The sequence below is a fragment of the Malania oleifera genome, chromosome 1 (genome assembly GCF_029873635.1).
Source record: "Malania oleifera isolate guangnan ecotype guangnan chromosome 1, ASM2987363v1, whole genome shotgun sequence".
NCBI lineage: Eukaryota > Viridiplantae > Streptophyta > Magnoliopsida > Santalales > Ximeniaceae > Malania > Malania oleifera.
Genome location: NC_080417.1, coordinates 135,329,370 through 135,349,181, shown reverse-complemented (window position 1 = coordinate 135,349,181; position 19,812 = coordinate 135,329,370). Strand labels below are relative to the sequence as shown.

The following is a 19,812-nucleotide window of genomic DNA, read 5'->3' as shown; positions in this document are numbered from 1 at the left end:
TTGTACTTACCATATAAGTGTGTCCCGTCCACACATATAACGGGAGGGCAGTGACAAAAACCCTGAATAGATGCTGCAAATGACCAAAATACAGATACGAAGGTTGCGCTGTTAGTGCTACCTGGAACCGAAGTTGACCTCCACCTGACTATAGTCCCAGGATTGTATGCGCGCATCGCTTCCATCCACTTCGGTAACGTTTCATACGATTTCTCCCAATCACCGAAGACTTGGGCTATTGCCTTCTGTTTGCCCAACCAAACCTTCTTATAAGAGATTGAATACCCGAATCGACGATCAATGAACTCCTTCAATGTAGCGATCGACGTCGACACATCTCCCCTGATCATATTCACTATCTCCCCAGCAATGAGGGACGACGTGATTTGGTTATGGTCCTGTGATATAAGTTCATTCAGACATGTATGCGGACCCTTATATTGGGTGATTTCGAAAAAATGGTGTATCATCTGATACATGGCACACAATCTCCACGTGCAATAGTGGTCCTTAGACCTAGCAACCCACAACTCAGGAGTAGATCGCACCACATGGAAGTCATGGTGGGTGCGAGCATGATATATTCGCACTGCGGCGATTAGCTGATCCTTCGAACCGAAGAGCATCCCCTTACTTAACTCAGAGGATTCTTCCCAACAAGTGACGCGTATGGGAAGCTCATCGACCGCAGTTAAATCTGCAGTAGCTAGGTCAATATGACAGTACATCGGAAGCTCGCCGATGAATTGCACGTCAAACGTTGCGTCGTCCGTGTCATGGTGACGTAAGTTCACATCATCGGGGACACCATTTAACCCTTCACCCATTTCCTGCTCGTGCATGTGTTCGTCTTCAATATGAACATCATTCGTAATGTTCATGCCCTCGTCCAATGCGTCGTTCGCAATGGCAAACAAAGATGCTGGTCCCGCATTCAGGACTTCTTCGCAACCTCCCTGCGGAAACGTGTGAGGAACAGGTGCTTCATACTCCGACGGCTGGAATGACGATCCCGGATATTCGTTAAAATCGACCGTGGACATAGCACGAACCTCCCCACCAACATCGACCTGATGTGTTTGTTCGGTGTCTTCACCAACTTCATCCAATTGCTCCACGAGCGCATCTGGTTGCCTAATTGCGATTACACCCACTTGAGGAATGGTCTCGACATACAATTGCATCGTTAAATATGTCTCACCGACACAGTGTGCGTCCAATACAATGCACAACCCATAATCATCTGATATCGAAACAGCCTCATAGAACGCTGTATTATTTAACTCTCGCGCAGGGTATCTTGTGGTCACCCGCAATGCATATTGATCTGGATCAATATGCAAATATTTATATATCTTCGTATATAATTTACTTAATTTACACCTACGGCCAATTCGAATAAGTCGAACTGGCCGACTACTATACCTAACACCATCTAATGCGGTTATAATGTTCCCCCTATATATAAAAATACCGTGACTGGATCACTGCTTGAACTTCCTGCCATTTAGATCGGCGATCGGGAAATAAAAAAACCTACGCAAGACAAAATTGTATGTATAAGTGATGTGTAAATGAGACGAAATAATTAATAACTATAAACCAAATAGATGTATAGAAATTCTAATGAATGAATGAACTTAGAGTTTGGACCTAAGTTTCCCACCAAGAAAATAAATAGATGAATTCAACGTCTATGAATAAACAACATGAATATGTATTGATTTTCCCCATATGACATATACTTCGGATTTTCCCAAAATTGTAATTCAACTTAGAATCCAAAGAACTATGAAATGGTGCTCTTAAGAGTAATTTTTCTAAAATGGTACTTCGTACTCTGCCTCATTATGGGTTGGGTTGCCACTTATTTTGAAGTTCAATTTTGTTAAGTAGCCTTTTGAGGATTCATTGCTAATCCGAACAGCCATACTCAAAGGAGTTGAAGGGATCTTTTGGAAAAATGTTACTTAGGACGCATAACATCTTGATTCATGAAATGGGAATGGGATCGTCTTATGGCAAGTGTTTTAAAATGTGAACACTACATTTATGTCGATATATTGGTGAAAAATACATAAATTTGGGGAGGAAAAAACTCATTACTACTCTCCTCTAATAATGTGACCTTTTAGCTATCATCTCTACGGTGTTCCCAGTCAGCGTCATCGACGGTGACTAGTCGAGGCCGGCTTCGCCCTCGTACCGTTGGATCTTTAATGATGCTCTGTCGACTGTGGCCTCCTCAGGCACCCCCCACCCTAGGATCTTATACATATGGGGCTTGTCTCATGATGAATTCCCCACCTTATCTGCTCTTACTTCCTTTGGATATTTTTATTTATTTATTTTTATTTTAAATATAATTTTTGCAAGTTTCAGTTTTTTAGTGTGATTGGTGAACTAAATTATTAGGTAATTTTAATAAAGTATATTAATTTAGACAAAGACACTAATCTTCCCAAAAATTTGATAAAAAGACAATCACATATCTTAAGGTTTCAAGAATTTTAAATATTATACCAGGAGTTTTAAGAATTTGTAGAACGTCCGCTGACATTTCAAGAATTTCAATGATCTCTCTTGAGAATTGTTAAAAATGCACAAATCTCACTTTAAAATTTGCAAAAAGACAAGTTTTTTTTTTAAGATAAATTTCATTTTCTTTTGACAAACATCAAATGAGGTTTTTAACATTTTTGATACTTTAGGAGACGTCTGTGACATTTTTGAAATTTCAGGAAAGATATTTGTCTTTTAAGCAAACTTAAAAAAAATGAATATCTTATATCCTATTAATTATTGTATTCTAGTAATCATAAGAGAGGGAGAGGGGACTTAATCCCGTCACTAGGACCTCTTATTTGACAATAAAAAATTCACAAATGATACTCCTTATAGTATAATTATAAAGTTCTATTCTAATCTATTCCAAATGTTTCAAACATGCGGCTCAACTTGAACTTTATTATGTGGTTGGTTCAAGGTATGAGCTTGATTCATTAGGAATTGAAACTAAAATTCAAGGAAAACTAAAGCTTGAAATTAAATATAAGAAACATCAAGGGCACGTGTATATATATACTCTATGCGTTATCTATGAAATATATCATAGGCATTACATTCTTAAATGAGCTAAAATTATTAAAGTTTGTGTAGGAAATAAAATAAGTCAAAATTTAAATTCTAAATTTCGTTAACTCATAGAAAAGTATATGTACTTAATACGATAAATAATAATACAATTTATAATTACAATGTGCACTCACATTAACTCAAAACATCAATTAAAACCATACAATTTACATGTTCTTGAAAAACTTTAGTGGATGTGCCCAATTATATTAAAAACAGTAGAAGAAAATTCAAGGATTGAATAACAAAATTTTCCATTTTGAAAGTAAACCATATGATCTAATTATAATTGTCCAATTATATTAAAAAGAGTAGAAAGAAATTCAACAAATTTAGTGAGTGGAGGAAACTTCAACAAATTTTAGGGCAGGAAAGATAATGCATTTTACAATGAAACAACAATCCAAAAAAAATAAAAATAAATATTGAACAATAGTTTGAATGGAAAAAATAAAATATTTTCGGCAAAAAATTAAATTCAAATACCAAAACAATGAAATACAAACCTTAAGAGTAATGTTTATCCATGAATCTTTTAACACAAATCACAAACTCTGTCTCTCCGATTATCAAAGCTTTGGATGAAATAAAAATAATTTAAAAATCTATGCACTGAACATGGAAAACATAACTTACCCCATCTCCTTATATAACTCTCGATTTGATGAAGCCCGAAACGGTCACCTGCTCCGGAGTCTTCCTTCAATAGTAACCTGCTCGGCTCTGCAACAGGTACTCTGTTCGCGCAAGAAAGGAGGAAGAACGGGGGTTATTCTGAAGCAGATCTCGCTACTCCAAGTAGCGAGATTTACCATGCGTCAAAAGGTGGTTGGCAGAGCATTAATTATCCCAACAAAATCTCGCTACTTGGAGTAACGAGATTTACCACGCGTCAAAAGACGGTTGGCAGAGATTTACCACGCGTCGAAAGGCGGCTGATAGAGCATTAATTATCCCAATTAAATCTCGCTACTTGGAGTAGCGAGATTTGCCACGCGTTAGCACGAGACCTTCAGTCAAAAGTAAATCTCGCTACTCCAAGTAGCGAGATTTGGTTAAATATCGCTACTTGGAGTAGCGAGATTACGTCAGAGTCATTCTGGGAAATACTTCCCAGAATGAGGTATTATTTAATATATTTTTTTTAAAAAAAGTTAAAACGGGAAAAAACTCTGATTCCAGGCTAGCTTTTTTGTCATCTATTTACTCTCTCTCTCTCTCTCTCTCTCTCTCTCTCTCTCTCTCTCTCTCTCTCTCTCTCTCTCTCTCTCTCTCTCTCTCGCATTTATTTGGTTCAAAGTTGTGACCAGGAAGCTTTTAGTGCTTGCCTGCTAATAGAAACTTGGTTTTGCTCAAATCCAGAGTGAGGCTGGTATCTTGGAATTAGGTTTCTTTTACCTGTGTAGAACTCGTGAAATCACATTCATACTCTTATAGACATACATTGCTTTCTCAGTTTCATCAAAGCCCCTTTATTTCATTTTCTGCAGGCCACAGATAGTAGATTTTTCAGGATTCATCCACTACCTCTTAATTGGGTAAGCACCTTCTTCTTCTTTACATGTATAGAACTTTGATCCCTTATCTTTGATCCCTTATCTTTCTTCTTTCGTTTTGAATATATTGAATGCCATATAAATTTATTGATAGATGTATCTTCTGCCTGGTGAGTACTTAATGGATTTATTTTATTTTATTACCTTGGTTTCTTTTCATATAATGAATTAAAATATGTGATTTTCCCCCAGAAAAAAAAATCTTGCCAAACAAACAACTCCCCCCTCCTAACTTGTGACTATTTGCTACGGGATTGTGTTTGAAATTCGGATTTAGGTCTTGGATTTGAACGTAACGCAGTTTATTCTTCCTCCTAATTTGTGATAATTAACTTTCACATATTATTTTTATGAAAATCATAAATAGAGAAACAATATTATGGGAGGGTATCTAAGTCTCTATGTTCCTTTCTATTTTTTTGGGATTTTGGGTTCGACTCGATCTATAGCTTTTGGCTCCGTTTTAATCACATTCAACAAAACATTTCATTGCCCATTTATATACTTTTTTATTCATCATAATCATAGAATACCCTCCACAACCAAACATTATTTAATATTTATACATACATGATCAAATATACCATTAACCCAAAACCCTAAATTACCTAATAAATTGATGAATCATAGCCAATAAATATTATAGCAGAGCTTAATTGGGATTTTAAAAAACCGTTGAGCTGTTCGGGTGGGGGGTCTAAGTTGTCCATCTCCCTCTTGTCTTGAAACGGCAATTTATGATGGTAAATGGTAATGCATTAAATGTGTAGGAGTTATTCCCCCCCAAAAAACAAAGCAAACATCTCTCTCTTTCTTCCCCTCCCTCCATTGCATTCTCTTGAGAGTTTCCTCTTTTGTTTTGGATAAACTTCATAGGGGATGTTTGCTGATAAATCATATCTTTCTTGATTCAAGTAAGTTTTTTCTTCTTTCCTCTTTTCCTCTATGTGAATAATTTTATTTGTGTTCATTGCATGTGATGAAAGAATCATTAATTTGAGGTTATGGGCATACCCCAACCAAAACCCAAACAGGGAAAGAAAGGGGACATGGTGGATTTACTTTCTGAACATTGGGTTGAGATGTTAATTTCTCTTCCCTTACTTTTAGGATGAACTGAATTTTTTTTTTTTAAAAGGTGAATCGTTCTTCATGGTGATGGCCATTAAAAGGATGAATTTTTGGCTGCCTTAATTAACATGAAAGTGATAATAAATACAGACATCCAATATGGATTGAGAAATGCTGATTGCTAGCTGTTTTTAATTTCCCTTGTCAGAAAAGCCTAAATTACCTAATAAATTGATGAATCATAGCCAATAAATATTATAGCAGAGGTTAATTGGGATTTCAAAAAATCGTTGAGCTGTTTCGTTATACCTTTAAAATATAAGGGCATTTATATATATATATATATATATATATATATATATATATATATGTATGTATGTTTGTGTGTATTTGTGTGATACATATATTGTTTGTCTATTTTTTTTTGGCGAACTAGAATTTTTTTTTTTTTTCTGAGGTTTGAATATTGACTTTTGTAAAGTCCAGATTCTAAATACCATCAAATTTTGATTGAATTTACATTTTTTAAAGAATACTTGGTCTTACTTTTAAAAGTCGTCTCTAAATAATTTATATTACTCGAATTTTTATATATATGAAATAGAAACTTATTTCTTTTAGAAATGTAAGGTAAGACTGCTTAGTGTAGACCCATCATAATCTGCCCCTTCCCTAGACTCTATATACATGAGAGTTTTGTGCATCGAGTTGTCCTTTTCGTAAAATGATTTGCATTAATCATACTTTTCTATATTATGTAAGTAATTAGTAAAATTAATTTAAAAATGCGGCTATGACATGGAAGATGAGTTTGAGTTATTTCTTATTGTGTACAAAAATCAAAACGCAGGGCTGATTAATATCTTCAAGATAAATGCTTATCATTTCTTAAAAATTAGAAATTAATTTCATCAGTCATTTAATTAGAAAGAGAACAAGAGAGAGAGATGAATGAACCTAATATAGAGTTAATTATTTTATTATGTGCTTAAAAACCTTAAATTTTTGGAAATGACTCTACACTAACTTAAAAATATTTTTTAAGGGCAAAAGACTATGATTTACCATAATAGCACTCCCAAGTCCCGCATACATACTTCCCTCAAAATAGTCTCATATAATTTTTCAACAGTTGAAAATTAAAATTTATTTGTCATTATCTATGAGCAACATGGAGCGCAATATAAATCACATTTATTTTCAATGTATTATTGACAATTAAGTCTCATTCTTTTCACAACGAAAATGACAGATGTATTTCTTTCCCTCGCTTTTGCCTTTTCACTTATAAAGTTGCCAACAAAACTTATCGCTTAATAAATAAATAAATAAAAAGATATAACGCACAAATAACACTTGTTAATATTAAATACGCAAATATTTAAAATATTTAATATGAGCAAAGTACTTTTCTTCCCCATACATAGGTTGATTTGATTGTCTGAATTGCAGAAAATAAAAACTGTTGAAATATATAGATATAAAGTGTATAAAAAAGAAAAGAGCTGTGTTTTAAATCATATGTTTCCATAAAACTGTACTCTCACTATACTACTGAAATCAATGCATGGTTTTAACTTGAAGAAAGTTATTGTTGTTGATGGCTATAAATTGTATCTTGCAATCTTGAACATTTATTTTTCACATTTGTTCTCCTTTATAACTTTTACCCAATTTGTTAGTTGATAAAGGTCTCGACTTTTTCTTACGTAGATACTGAGATTGTTGAAGCTATTTATATGCTCGAAATTGATTAGTGTTTGAATAATATTGTTAAATTAACAATAATTGTTTGGTTCCCTCAAGCACGGCCAGCTTAAGCCCAAATTCACAATATCATCATCATCATCATCATTCTCTGTTTTAAATCATATGTTTCCTTTACAACTGTTAAAATTTTTTAGGTTCCCTCAAGCACGGCCAACTTAAGGTCATACACAGAATGAGGAGAGAGGGAGGGAGCGAGAGAGGGAGAGAGGGAGAGAGGGAGGGAGAGAGATGACAAAACAGCTAGCCTAGAATCAAGTGGGATCCACTCTGTATCCACACCATTCCCAGTGAAAATTAACCTCACACAAAAATTAATTCAAAGTTAAGAAAGGGGTAGATTTCAAATAAAACGACGTTGTGAAAAGAATGAATCTTAGTTGTCAATAATACATTGAAAATAAATGTGATTTATATTGCACTCCGTGTTGTCTATAGATAATGAAAAATAAATTTTGATTTTCAACTTTTGAAAAATTATATGAGACTATTTTGAGGGAACTATGTATGTGGGGCAGAGTGCTATTATGGTAAATCAAAAGAGGACACGATCTTGCAATTGAGATGTGTATGGTGCTCTGGTAGGAAAGGGGGGGGGGGGTCTTGTTTATAGCCTTTGGTCCGTGAAAAAAACACACAAGTGGCTCACTTACCATAATAGGTGGTGATAGCTCACCTACCATGGCCGATTTTGACATTAGTGGTCATATTTGACATTAATGGCTGTCTTTGACATTAAAAGGACACAAACATTTCCTCAAAAGATGCATCCTTTTACAAAATATAAGGAAATGTTTATGTGCTTTTGACAAATCTCAACGAAAGTTTTTAGAATTCTTGAAACCTCAAGGGAGGTCCCTAAAATTTTTAAAACTTGAGGAGAAGTTCCTATCTTTTTTACAAATCTCAGAAGAAGTTAGTGTCTTTTGTCAATTATTTTAGATTAAAAAACATTATCGATTGATCATTAGCAAATAAAAATAACAATTATAAATATTTTAGGCAGAAAAATCATAATATTACAATAACTTTTTCAATATTTTTTTTGTTGAAAAAAGGTTATACTAGGATTTTTATACCATAAAAAATAAGAAAATTATTTTGGTTAAAACTTTTTATCTATAATTACATTTTAATATTTAATTTAATATTTCAAATTTATTAAGATCATTCTTGCCTTATCAAATCCATCATAATAGTATCAAATGTTATAATTATAAACAAAATATAACTTTTGAATAATTTTAAATATTCATATTTGAATATTTATAAATTAAATTATGATAATATATTATCCAACTGAACAAAACAAAACACACAAGGTCAGCCATTTGGGAGGCAGCCAACATTAACAAGTGGAAACGGTTTAGGATGAGATCATGAGGAGATCCTTCATTGCCAACTCGTTGAGTTGACTCAGCTTCAAAGTGCAATTAAGAAGCTCACTGGGGGGATTCAAAACCCAAGCTCCTGAACAGGCACAAGCATACCTGAAACCATATGGGTTACATTTATAAACCCCAACACCTACACCCTTAAAAGAACAAATATAGAGGAAACATAAAAGGGGATTTGGGAAAAGATGAGTGGCAAATACAATCTGCAGCATAAGTCTGTTCATCTGATGGAACAGGACAAAAATAGACAAGCAAGGGTATATGGAAGAAGCAAAACTGTGGTTTAAAAACTCAAAGCTGCCATGAAAAGAGAGACGCTATAGCTTGCACACTAATATCAGACAACATCCTGAAGGCAATCAAAGAAATAAGTGATGTTGATCTTTTCTTTGCCTGCATAAATTGCTTCTGCTCCCCCACCTTGTTCTCCTTGGGCAGCCATCTCAATTAGCATGTACAGCTTCTTGATTGGAATCTGTGAAACACAACAAATTGTAGCAGTCAAAAAACCCAGGCAAATTTGCTTCCAGGAGATTGCTTTAACAAAACTAGAGCTGGGTGTTGAGGCTTAGCCTATTTTAACTCGCATCATTCAAGGCCTTATTAGCCATATCAATATCATCATCCAAGAAAACATTTAGCTGTTGCAGCACCTGTTGGGAATTACAAAAACATGAATCCAGAACTTGAGAAACGTGTTATACAGAAACATATTAGGATGGAATGTCTTGCTACCAACTTGATTGCTCCCAAAAAATTAAAAAGAAAGAAAAAAGAAACAAAGGCATTTTATAGCCAGCATTTAAAAGTTTCCTTGCATGGTAGAAAGAGATTCTTCTAAACTTCTTCCCGCTAATATTCCAAGCTAATAATTCGAAAAACGAGAATACAGAAATAAATAAACATTAACATATTTTGTTAACTGAAAAAAAAAAAAAAAAGGTATAAAATTTGCTGTATTTATGCATCTCTTTTGCCTGACACCAGATGATGATCCATTAATTGCAGAATTATCATTTAAGAACTTCATTAAGCATTGTAAAATTCCATATTGCATTGTTCCCAAGTCCAAGGTTAGTGAAAGCATGAAAATAAATTATAACTTAGCTCCCCAAACAAAAAATGCAAAATCTAAATCCAGTCAAACATGCCAACTAAGTTTTTCAAGCCATTTGTTTCCTGATAGATAATAACCACACACCTTAACAGGTGCACACACACAACCACCTCTATGGGTAGTAAAACCTTGGCCACCCATCTTTATTCTATAGATGTCATTATCTGATTAAAAGATTTTCCTTGCATGGTAGGAAATTCTTTCAGAGTTCTATCTAATAATATCCCAAGTAAATCATTCCAAAAAAGAATTAAACTAACATATTTTGTTGACAGACAATATGGCATAAAACTCATAACAGTTACACTTCTCATTTTCCTGACACCGGAGACAATGATCCAGTAAGTGCAACACCTTGTACAAGTATTTCCTTCACAAAGCATTGTAATTATTCATATTGCACTGTAATCCCCAACTCCAAGATAAGTGACAACTATAACTTAGCTCCCAAGGGCAAAATCAAAATTCAATCCATGTTAAATAAATAACAATTCTTTTTATAGACAAATATGCACATTCTCAAAAGACACACAAAACCATCCTATTGGGAGTTCAACACTGGCCGTCCCTGTTTATGTTTTTGCATGTGTTTTGTTTTTCGGTTGCGGATGACAAATCCATGCCCACATAATTACTTTTCAAACCACAAAACACTTTTAGCAATATTGTAGTTGTCTGCTTGAAGTAGCAGTTGTGAAATTGATCACCCAGCAAAAATTTATTTTAGTGTTCTGTTCCAAAAGGTGTGATAAAAATAATCCACCAAGAGTGTAATGAGCACACAGACCTACACATGAGCAAATTGATAGGGATTCCAAACCTAGATTCCAATATCAAGGAAGATTAGCACTACTATAAGGAAGAGAAGAAAAGGCAATTTAAAATTATAAAGGGAATATATTTCAAGGGCTAGAGAACAAGATATTGTTTTAGGATTGACATCGAGAGATAAAAAAAATAAACAGAAGTTACAAGTGCTTATACTCAATAAAATCAATGGCAGCTTGCATATTCACAAAAATTACAAGTGTAATTGGTAAATGATGCAGAGCAGGCTTCTTCTTTGCACAAAAAACAGCAGTTAACCTCAGAAAGTCCCCTTTTTCAAAAATTATTAAAAGCATCCTTTTCCCACACAGCCTCCTATGTGAATTAGGTGAGTTTGGAAGGTCCCAAAATCTTCTAGAGGGAAGGAGATTTTCTCCGTTCCAATCCACAATTCACGTGGCTATAGATCTGGCAGTAGGATCCAACCTCAAAAAACCCATCCTGGTATTCTTCCATCTAACTGCATCAATCCTCCCTATTATCCAACTTTCATATAAAGAATGAAAATACACACACATACACACACACATGAGAAACTCTCCATCTCCCAGTCAAAACCCTCTTACCTCACCCTTTGAAAGTTGTGTTCCAAATTATCTCCACATCAATAGCAAAATGGTTAGAACTTGCCAAGGCTTCTTTGTTACTGGCCAAATTAAACAATTATAGAATAAGATGTATTTCCCATTTTCCCTCTGTCACAAACGTGGAGTTCTCAATGGCCAAAAGGAATAACCCTTTCCAAAACATCCTAAAAAGTCCGGGAGTCAAGCCTGTGCAGCAGCAAGACTACACCAAGTCCAGCCCAGCCGTACCATCCTTATCCAAGGAAACACTCAAGCATCTAACCCTGTGCTTAAGTCTCATGGCTCAACAGCCCTTGAACCAACCAAGGTCATCACTAAGGACCCGGACTCAAAACAATGAGGAAAATAACTCACATTCCACTACTACTGAGGGTAACTCTCATCCCCTCAACATATATGGGTTATTAGATGGTACCACCCAACTATATAGCCGACAGCTAAAAAGGATGTACACCCAAACCTCCGAGCCAAAAAGACACGCACAATCCCATTCCCAAATGGATCGTCCGCGGGGCTCCCAATCCCACACGGAAGCCCAAGACACCCTTTGAGGATGTCGAGAGCTCGTCCCTGAGCTCTCCTCAAGGTTGCTCAGTTGGTACCCATTAAGATACCAAGAGAGGTAGGACGCTTACCTAGTGTTTTCTCAAGAGTTAAGTCTTCGAAGTATTCTCGGTCGGTCACGTATGCGTAACCATTAAGGATCTAATGATCATACATCTTAGATTCAAAAACATCATAATCAGAACTATCCGGACTAACCACAATGCTATAGAGACAAACCGAAACCATCCCTGTGACAACCGCACAGCCGCATCTAGGTTAACTAACCTTACCTCCAAGTCAATAAGCATACACCAAAGCCATGTGTTAGGGTCGCCAAACTCTAAGACCCTAATGTTTTCCTCTACTCAGTTTATCAACTTGCTCATTGAATACACGAACCAAGTTTCAGCAATATTCGTTGAACTCCAACCACAAACCGAAACTCGTCACAACTTTTCTCTGATCCCACGATAGACTTGATCCCACTCTGATCCAAAGTCGCTCGTGGTACACAACTCAGAACACAAGGTCTTCAACGAAACTCAAGCCAAAACCGAATGCAGCTTCCTCTAAGAACCACATTCAGCTCTCTAAACCAACCCAGGACTTCACGTCCAAGGTCACAACTCAACCGCAAGTTGACCACCAATCTGCATACTCAGCAATTCTGAAGAGAACACCACTCCCAGAACACAAACTTTCAATCCTTGATGCGGATCCATAACTCTTACCAGAATTCCAAAGAGTGTTCGCCATTGATCCACGAAAGCACACCACTTCCCAAAAGCCAAACTCATTCTAAAACCAGCATCCTCTCCGATTTCACTCTCAATCCTTGATATAGATCCATAGCTTTTACCAAAGTTTTGAAGAGTGTTCGCTCATTGATCCACGTAGGCAACCTACTTTCAAAAATCCAAACTTGGTCTGAAACCAGCACCCTCTCATCTTCGTTCAACTAATGGAGCAACCAACCCAAAATCACATCTGATCCTGGTTCTATCATACCCCAATTCCAATACATTGTACGATACCATCTTCAGACGACCAATACCATCTCAAGGTTCCAAACCAACCTTCCCATCCAAGAATAGATCCCATCTTGAAGGTTCTTCCATATCTAAAAATCAATAGACTCCATACTTAACCAAACAAGTAAACTTCAAAGCTCAAAATCAACAACCGATGCCAAAGTGAGTCTCCCCCCAAAAGTATTACAAGACACAACTCCAAAGGTGGATCCACAACTCCAAGGATGAGTCCACCCCAAGGAAGACTCTCAAAACACAATTAATCTCAGCATCCAGGGTACATATAACCCAATTCCTCACAAGATAACCCAGAATACCACCATTATAAAGTTAACCAATCGGCACAATCCAACCATAGGACCAATACTAGAACTTTCCTTGAGTCCTCACGTCTCAAGCTCGGGACACAATTCAAGTAACAATCTTCCAAGTTTGCAGATCTTCAAGCTCAAACTTGACAAGTCGTACCAAAGGCGAGTCCTCACCCAAGGAGTCTCTTGAACACAACTCCAAGGATGATTTCTCCCCAAGGAAACTCCACAAAACACAAGTAATATCAACATTCGGGGTTCACAACAAATTTCCTAGAATACCACAATTTTAAAGCTAACCAAGTGACACAAATCCAACCACAAGAACAATACAAGAACTTCCACAAATCCTCAAGTATCAAGCTCACGTCACGCCACAAGTGAAAATCCATAGTATCAAAACCAATCTTCCATGTCCTCCGACATTCAAGTCTTAAAACCCAAATCAAGCTCAATGATTCACAATCTCTTGTCCTCTGACAAAACTGATCTCAACCACAATCCATCATGATTACCATTCTAATATCTTTGCCCCCTAGCATGAACTCAATCTTTCCTCTAAAAGGAAGCCCCCTGGCTCAATTGTGCTGCACAAACCAACACAAAAACAACAAACAAGAAAGGCCCTCTGGCCACAACAACACATGTGCCTACTAGCAACATGGCTCAAATGTCCTCTAGCAAAACTCATCACAATGCCCTCTAGCAAACTCCTCACAATGCCATCTAGCATGGGTCATCGATAAGGGCCATAAGGCAACAAATGTAAACCGCACAAACGCGCTTCCATCAATTCCACAATAGCGGTCTCCAATAAAATTTGTTCCCACCATAACATATCATACAAGCAATTGGGTTCCAATGAAGTCCAATGAGCAACAATTTGTGGTTCCTTTCAACTCCACACCCAAATGGATAAATGTCACCACAATGACCAACACAGAGCTGCACTCATGACTCGAGGACATCTGCCTAGGATGCTCACAAGTCATTGTCCTCAATAGATCAAAGAATGTCACCTCTCTCTATAGGTACGAACTTCTCAAGTTCCATAAACACGGACTTGGACAAACTCCTTCAATTGTCCACTTCCACTAGATCTAAGAGTATCACCTCTGCCTATGGAACGAGGACATCACAAAGTTTCCATGGAAAACCATCCGAGCTCAAATGCCAACCACAATAAGACAATCCTAAAGTATGGTAACAATACTCACCTCAAGAGCACAAGGTATTCTCATCTTAATTCTCATCTATCAACCCTTATCCCTTATCAAGGGTACAAGGCGTCATCAAATAAACCAACTTACGCAGGATATTCACTAAAAGTCAACTTTCATTTCATTTAGCTGCAACAGGTCACATGACAAGAAGGGGGGAGTGCGAGACAAGAACTTACCCAAAGATAACCTGCTCCTTCTCCCTGTCACAAACCGAATACCCGCAATTGAGTTGAAGCCAACAAATTCAATTTTATTCTCATTTGAGAATTGAGAGATCCTCTCTGATACCAACTATCACAAATTTGGAGTTCAATGGTAAAAAGAATCACCCTTGCCAAAATCATCCTAAAGTGTCAAGGTCACGCCCGTGCAATGGTAAGACTACATCAAGTCCACCCTAGCTGTACTCATCTTTATTCAAGAAAACACATAAGTGTCTAACCTAATGGTCATGTATCCTAGTTCAACAGCCCTTGAACCAGCTAAGGTCATCATTAAGAAACTCGGACTCGAAAGATAAGGGAAATAACTCGCATTCTGCTAGTACTGAAGGAACTCTCATCCGCTCAACACATTTGGGGTATTAGATGATAACACCCAATTGTATAGTCGACAACTTAGAATGACGTACACCCATACCTTCGGACCACAGAGACTCGCAGGATCCCATTCCCAAATGGATGACAGCGAGTTCCCAATCCCACACAGAAGCCCAAGACACCCCTCAAGGATGTCAAGAGCCCTCCCCTAAGCTCTCCTCAAGGTTGCTCACTTAGTACCCATTAGGATTACAGGGGAAGATAGAATGCTCACCTAGTGTCCCCCCAAGAGTCAAGTCTCCAAAGTATTCTCGATTATGTACGAGTAACCACTAAGATCTAATGATCATACTGTTGAGTAGCTAGAGCCAGAGACGCGTGTGAGCTGTTGAGCCGCGTTGAGCTGTAATCCGCAGATGTTTGCAGCTATTGATTGAAGCCGCAATTGATTACAATTTAATCCGCCATTTACTGTAATTTCTCCAGCCATCTATAAATAGAGAAGTGTGTGCAAGTGAAAAGATGTGTAGAAAAGAGCGTGAGGAAGAGTGCAAAGAGAGCTGAGAAGAGAGTTTGTATTTTCTCCAGATTTCATAGTGGATTGTGGTGTGCTCTGTGGATGTAGGTCAATCTAGACCAAACCACGTAATTTTTGGGGTCTCTTATTTTTCTGGCGTGTGTTTATTGCTCGCAGATTCCTAACAAGTGGTATCAGAGCCAAGTTCAGAGCAGAAACATCATATTGGAGAAATTCACCAAAAAATAGAGCCCCGTTTAGTGTCTTGAAATTGCATTTTGAGAGCACCACTGTGTTCCTCTCGTTGAGACGAAGCCAACGGTGCAAACCGGAGCTCGAAAGGAGCCCAGACCACACCGCACACGCTTGCACGGGCCGCCAACATCCAAACGACGTGTCCACGTGCTCCCACGCGCATTCACGCGCCGGCAGACAGTCGGTAGGTCATCCCACGCGCACCCACGCGCCCATGAACACCCAACAAAGCAACGGAAGGTTGAAGACACCGTGACGTCAGCGCCACATCACCTGTCCACGTCAGTGTCACGTGGCGCCGAGTAAGCGGCTGAGCCAGCCACCCTGTCACCCCGGGTCCACACCACATCATCTGCCACGTCAGCAGCTGGGACCCACAGAATTTGCTAGTAGGTAGGCCCCACAGTGCCATGTCAGCAGTGGAACCCATCCCTGCCACGTTAGCAAACGGCGTCACTAATGGTAGGTATATTCCGTTAAGTTTGCAAATATTTTGTTAAGTTTGACCTTTTTTGACCGAGAAGTTTGACCAAGTTTCTGGAGTCATTTCAAAGCTGTTTTTTGGAAGACTTAAACCATTTCTAAGGTTTTTGATTGTTTCGAATCCAACCGTGCTGTTCATTTAAGCTAATTCCAGCTCTAGATCAGCAAATCGAGATGTCGAACGAAAAGAGCTCAAAGATCGAGATGTTTAACGACAACAATTTCGATTTCTGGAAGATGCAGATTGAAGATTACTTGTTTGGGAAAGAGTTACACTTACCATTGAAGGGAAAACCAGGATCTATGAACGAGGACGAGTGGGAGTTGCTTGACCGGAGAGCTCTCGGAGCTATCAAAATGACGTAGTCAAAGTTTGTGGCATTTAATATCAAGCCCATATCAACCACCAAGTCTCAAATGGATGCGCTTTCTAACATGTACGAGGAGCCGTCAGCTGCTAATAAGGTACATCTTATGAAAAGGTTATTTACTATGACCATGTCTGCAAGTGAAAGTTTTAGCAGACATTTGAATAGTTTCAATGAGTTGTCGGATCAATTCGCTTCAGTTGGGATTACATTTGATAGTGAGATTCGTGACCTACTGATTCTCAGTCAGTTGCTCGAAAGTTGGAATGGTATTGTTACTGCAATCAATAGCTCCGCAGGGAAATCAAAGCTAGTATATGATGAGGTCGTTAGCATGATTTTGACGGAAGAAATTAGAATGCAGTCAAACCGTGGTTCCACTTCGAGTTTAGCCTTGAACATGGAAAGTTGAGGCAGAGGAAGCAGGCATGGACGATCAAAAAATCGGGGCAAATCTAGGTTCAAATCCAAAAATCCCAGAGGTTCTCAGGACACAGGTTCTCAGGACACAGGTTCCCAGGACACAAAGAATATAGAATGCTGGAACTATGGAAAAACTGGTCCTTACAGAAACCAGTGCAAAGGTCCGAAGAAAGAATATGAGACAAAGGCGAAGACAGAAGAAAATGTTGCTTCAGAAAATGATGATATGTAGATTTGCTCTTTGGAGAGCAAAAAGGAGTCTTGGGTGTTAAACTCTGGAACTTCGTTTCATGCCACTTGCAGTAGAAATTGCCTAGAGAAGTATACACCAAGTGACTTCGGTAAAGTATACCTTGGCAATGATCAACCTTGCGACATAACCGGCAAAGGGACAGTGAAGATCAAGATGAACGAGTCAGTATGGAAACTGAGAGATGTGAGATATATTCCAGATCTGAGGAAGAACTTGATCTCAGTTGATCAACTGGTAGATGAACGATATAACACAACATTCATTGGTAATGAATGGAAGATTTCGAAGGGTGCACTGACGATTGCACGAGTTAAGAAAAGTGGAACTCTTTATGTAATCCCTAATGCATGCATGTCTATTACAGTTGCTACAAGAAATGATGATAGCAACATTTGGCATCAACGACTCGGACACCTGAGTGAGAAGGGACTCGGAGTGATGCACTCAAAGGGAAAGTTGAGTGATTTACAGTCAGTGAAGATTGACACGTGTGAGGATTGCATACTTGGGAAATGGAAGAGGGTCAGTTTCTAGACAAACACCACTACTCCAAAGGAGAGACTTGAGCTAGTCCATTCAAATGTATGGGGACCAACGACCATTTCATCCATAACTGGGAAGCATTACTTTGTGACATTTATTGACGATCATTCTCGGAAGGTATGGGTTTACTTCCTGAAATACAAATTTGATGTCTTTGATGCTTTTAAGATTTGGAAAACAATGGTTAAAAATGAAACTGATTTGAAAATTAAGAAGCTGAGAACCGATAACGGTGGTGAGTATGATGACACCGAGTTTAAGAAATTCTGCTATGAGCATGGTATCAGGATGGAAAAAATTGTGCCAGGTACGCCTCGGCACAACAGCATAGTCGAGCGAATGAACAGATTGTTGACAGAAAAAGCCAGAAGCATGTGTATGTAGTCAGGCTTACCAAAGATGTTTTGGGTAGAAGCAGTCATCATAGCAGCTTACTTGATTAACAGGAATCGATCAATACCATTGGACTATAGACTACCAGAAGAAGTATGGAGCGGTAAAGAGGTAAGACTTTCACATTTGAGAGTTTTTGGTTGTGTTGCGTATGTACATATCAATGATCATGTCAGGAATAAGCTTGATCCAAAATCTCGAAAATGCACCTTCGTCGGTTATGGTGGAGATGAATATGGATATCGCTTTTGGGATGATGAAAAAAAAAAGGTAATAAGAAGCAGAGATATGATTTTTGATGAAAAGGTAATATACAACGATAAACACAACATAACCTACAAAGTTTGAAACAACCTATGTAGATGTGGATGATGTCCTAGAAGGTGTAGGGACATGACAGGGAAACACCGAGAATCCTCAGGCAGAGGAACCTATGGAACAGATTGTTGCACCACTGCCTCCTACTCTAGCTCCAGAGCTTAGGAAGATATTCTCGGCAGCATGTACCAAATAGGAGGTATGTGAATCATTTACTTCTTACAGATAGAGGAGAACCTGAATGCTATGTTGAAGCAGGTTAGGCAGGAGATTCGAGCAATTTGAAGCTTGCAATGAAAGACGAGATGAAGTCTCTTACCTCCAACAAAACATAGGAACTAACTAAGTTGCCCAAAGGTAAGAAGACTATTCACAACAAATGGGTGTACAAGATCAAAGAAGAGCATGATGGATTCAAGAGATATAAAGTCTGGTTAGTAATCAAAGGTTTCGAGTAGAAGGAAGGAACTGACTACACTGATATTTTTGCATCAGTTGTGAAGTTGACAACCATTAGATCTGTCTTGAGTATTGTTGCCTCAGAAGGTTTATCAGTTAAAGGTAAATAGAATCTTGTGTGCAGATTGAAGAAGAGCTTGTATGGTCTCAAACAAGCTTCTAGGCAGTGGTACAAGAAGTTTGACAACTGTATGCAAAGGAAAAATTTTCAGAAGTGCAATGCCGACCACTGTTGCTACTTCAAGAGGTATCGTACTAGCTATATTATCCTATTGTTATATGTTGATGATATGCTAGTCGTAGGATCAGATATAAAAGAGATCAGAAAATTGAAGCAATAATTGTCAGAGGAGTTTGACATGTAAGACTTGGGTCCTGCAAAACAGATTCTTGGGATGTGGATCTCTAGAGATAAGCAACAAGGAACGTTGCGGTTATCTCAGTCAGAGTACATTAACCGTGTTTTACAGAGACTTAACATGCGCAGCGCCAAAATAGTAAATACACCATTGGTAGGTCACTTCCATCTCTCTAAGGATCAGTCTCCCCAGACAGATGAAGAAAAATATTTCATGGCTAAGGTACTATACACCTCAGCCATTGGAAGTCTCATGTATTCTATGGTTGGTACTAGACCAGATATTGGCCAAGCAATGGGAGTTGTCAGCAAGTACATGTCAAATCCAGGGAAG

General features: G+C 37.8%; 1 pseudogene; it reads right to left on the bottom strand.

Moving 5' to 3' along the window:
* Positions 1–8,859: 8,859 nt before the first annotated feature.
* LOC131149188 (vesicle-fusing ATPase-like) overlaps positions 8,860–19,812 on the bottom strand; it is a 44,737-nt pseudogene continuing 33,784 nt past the window's right edge.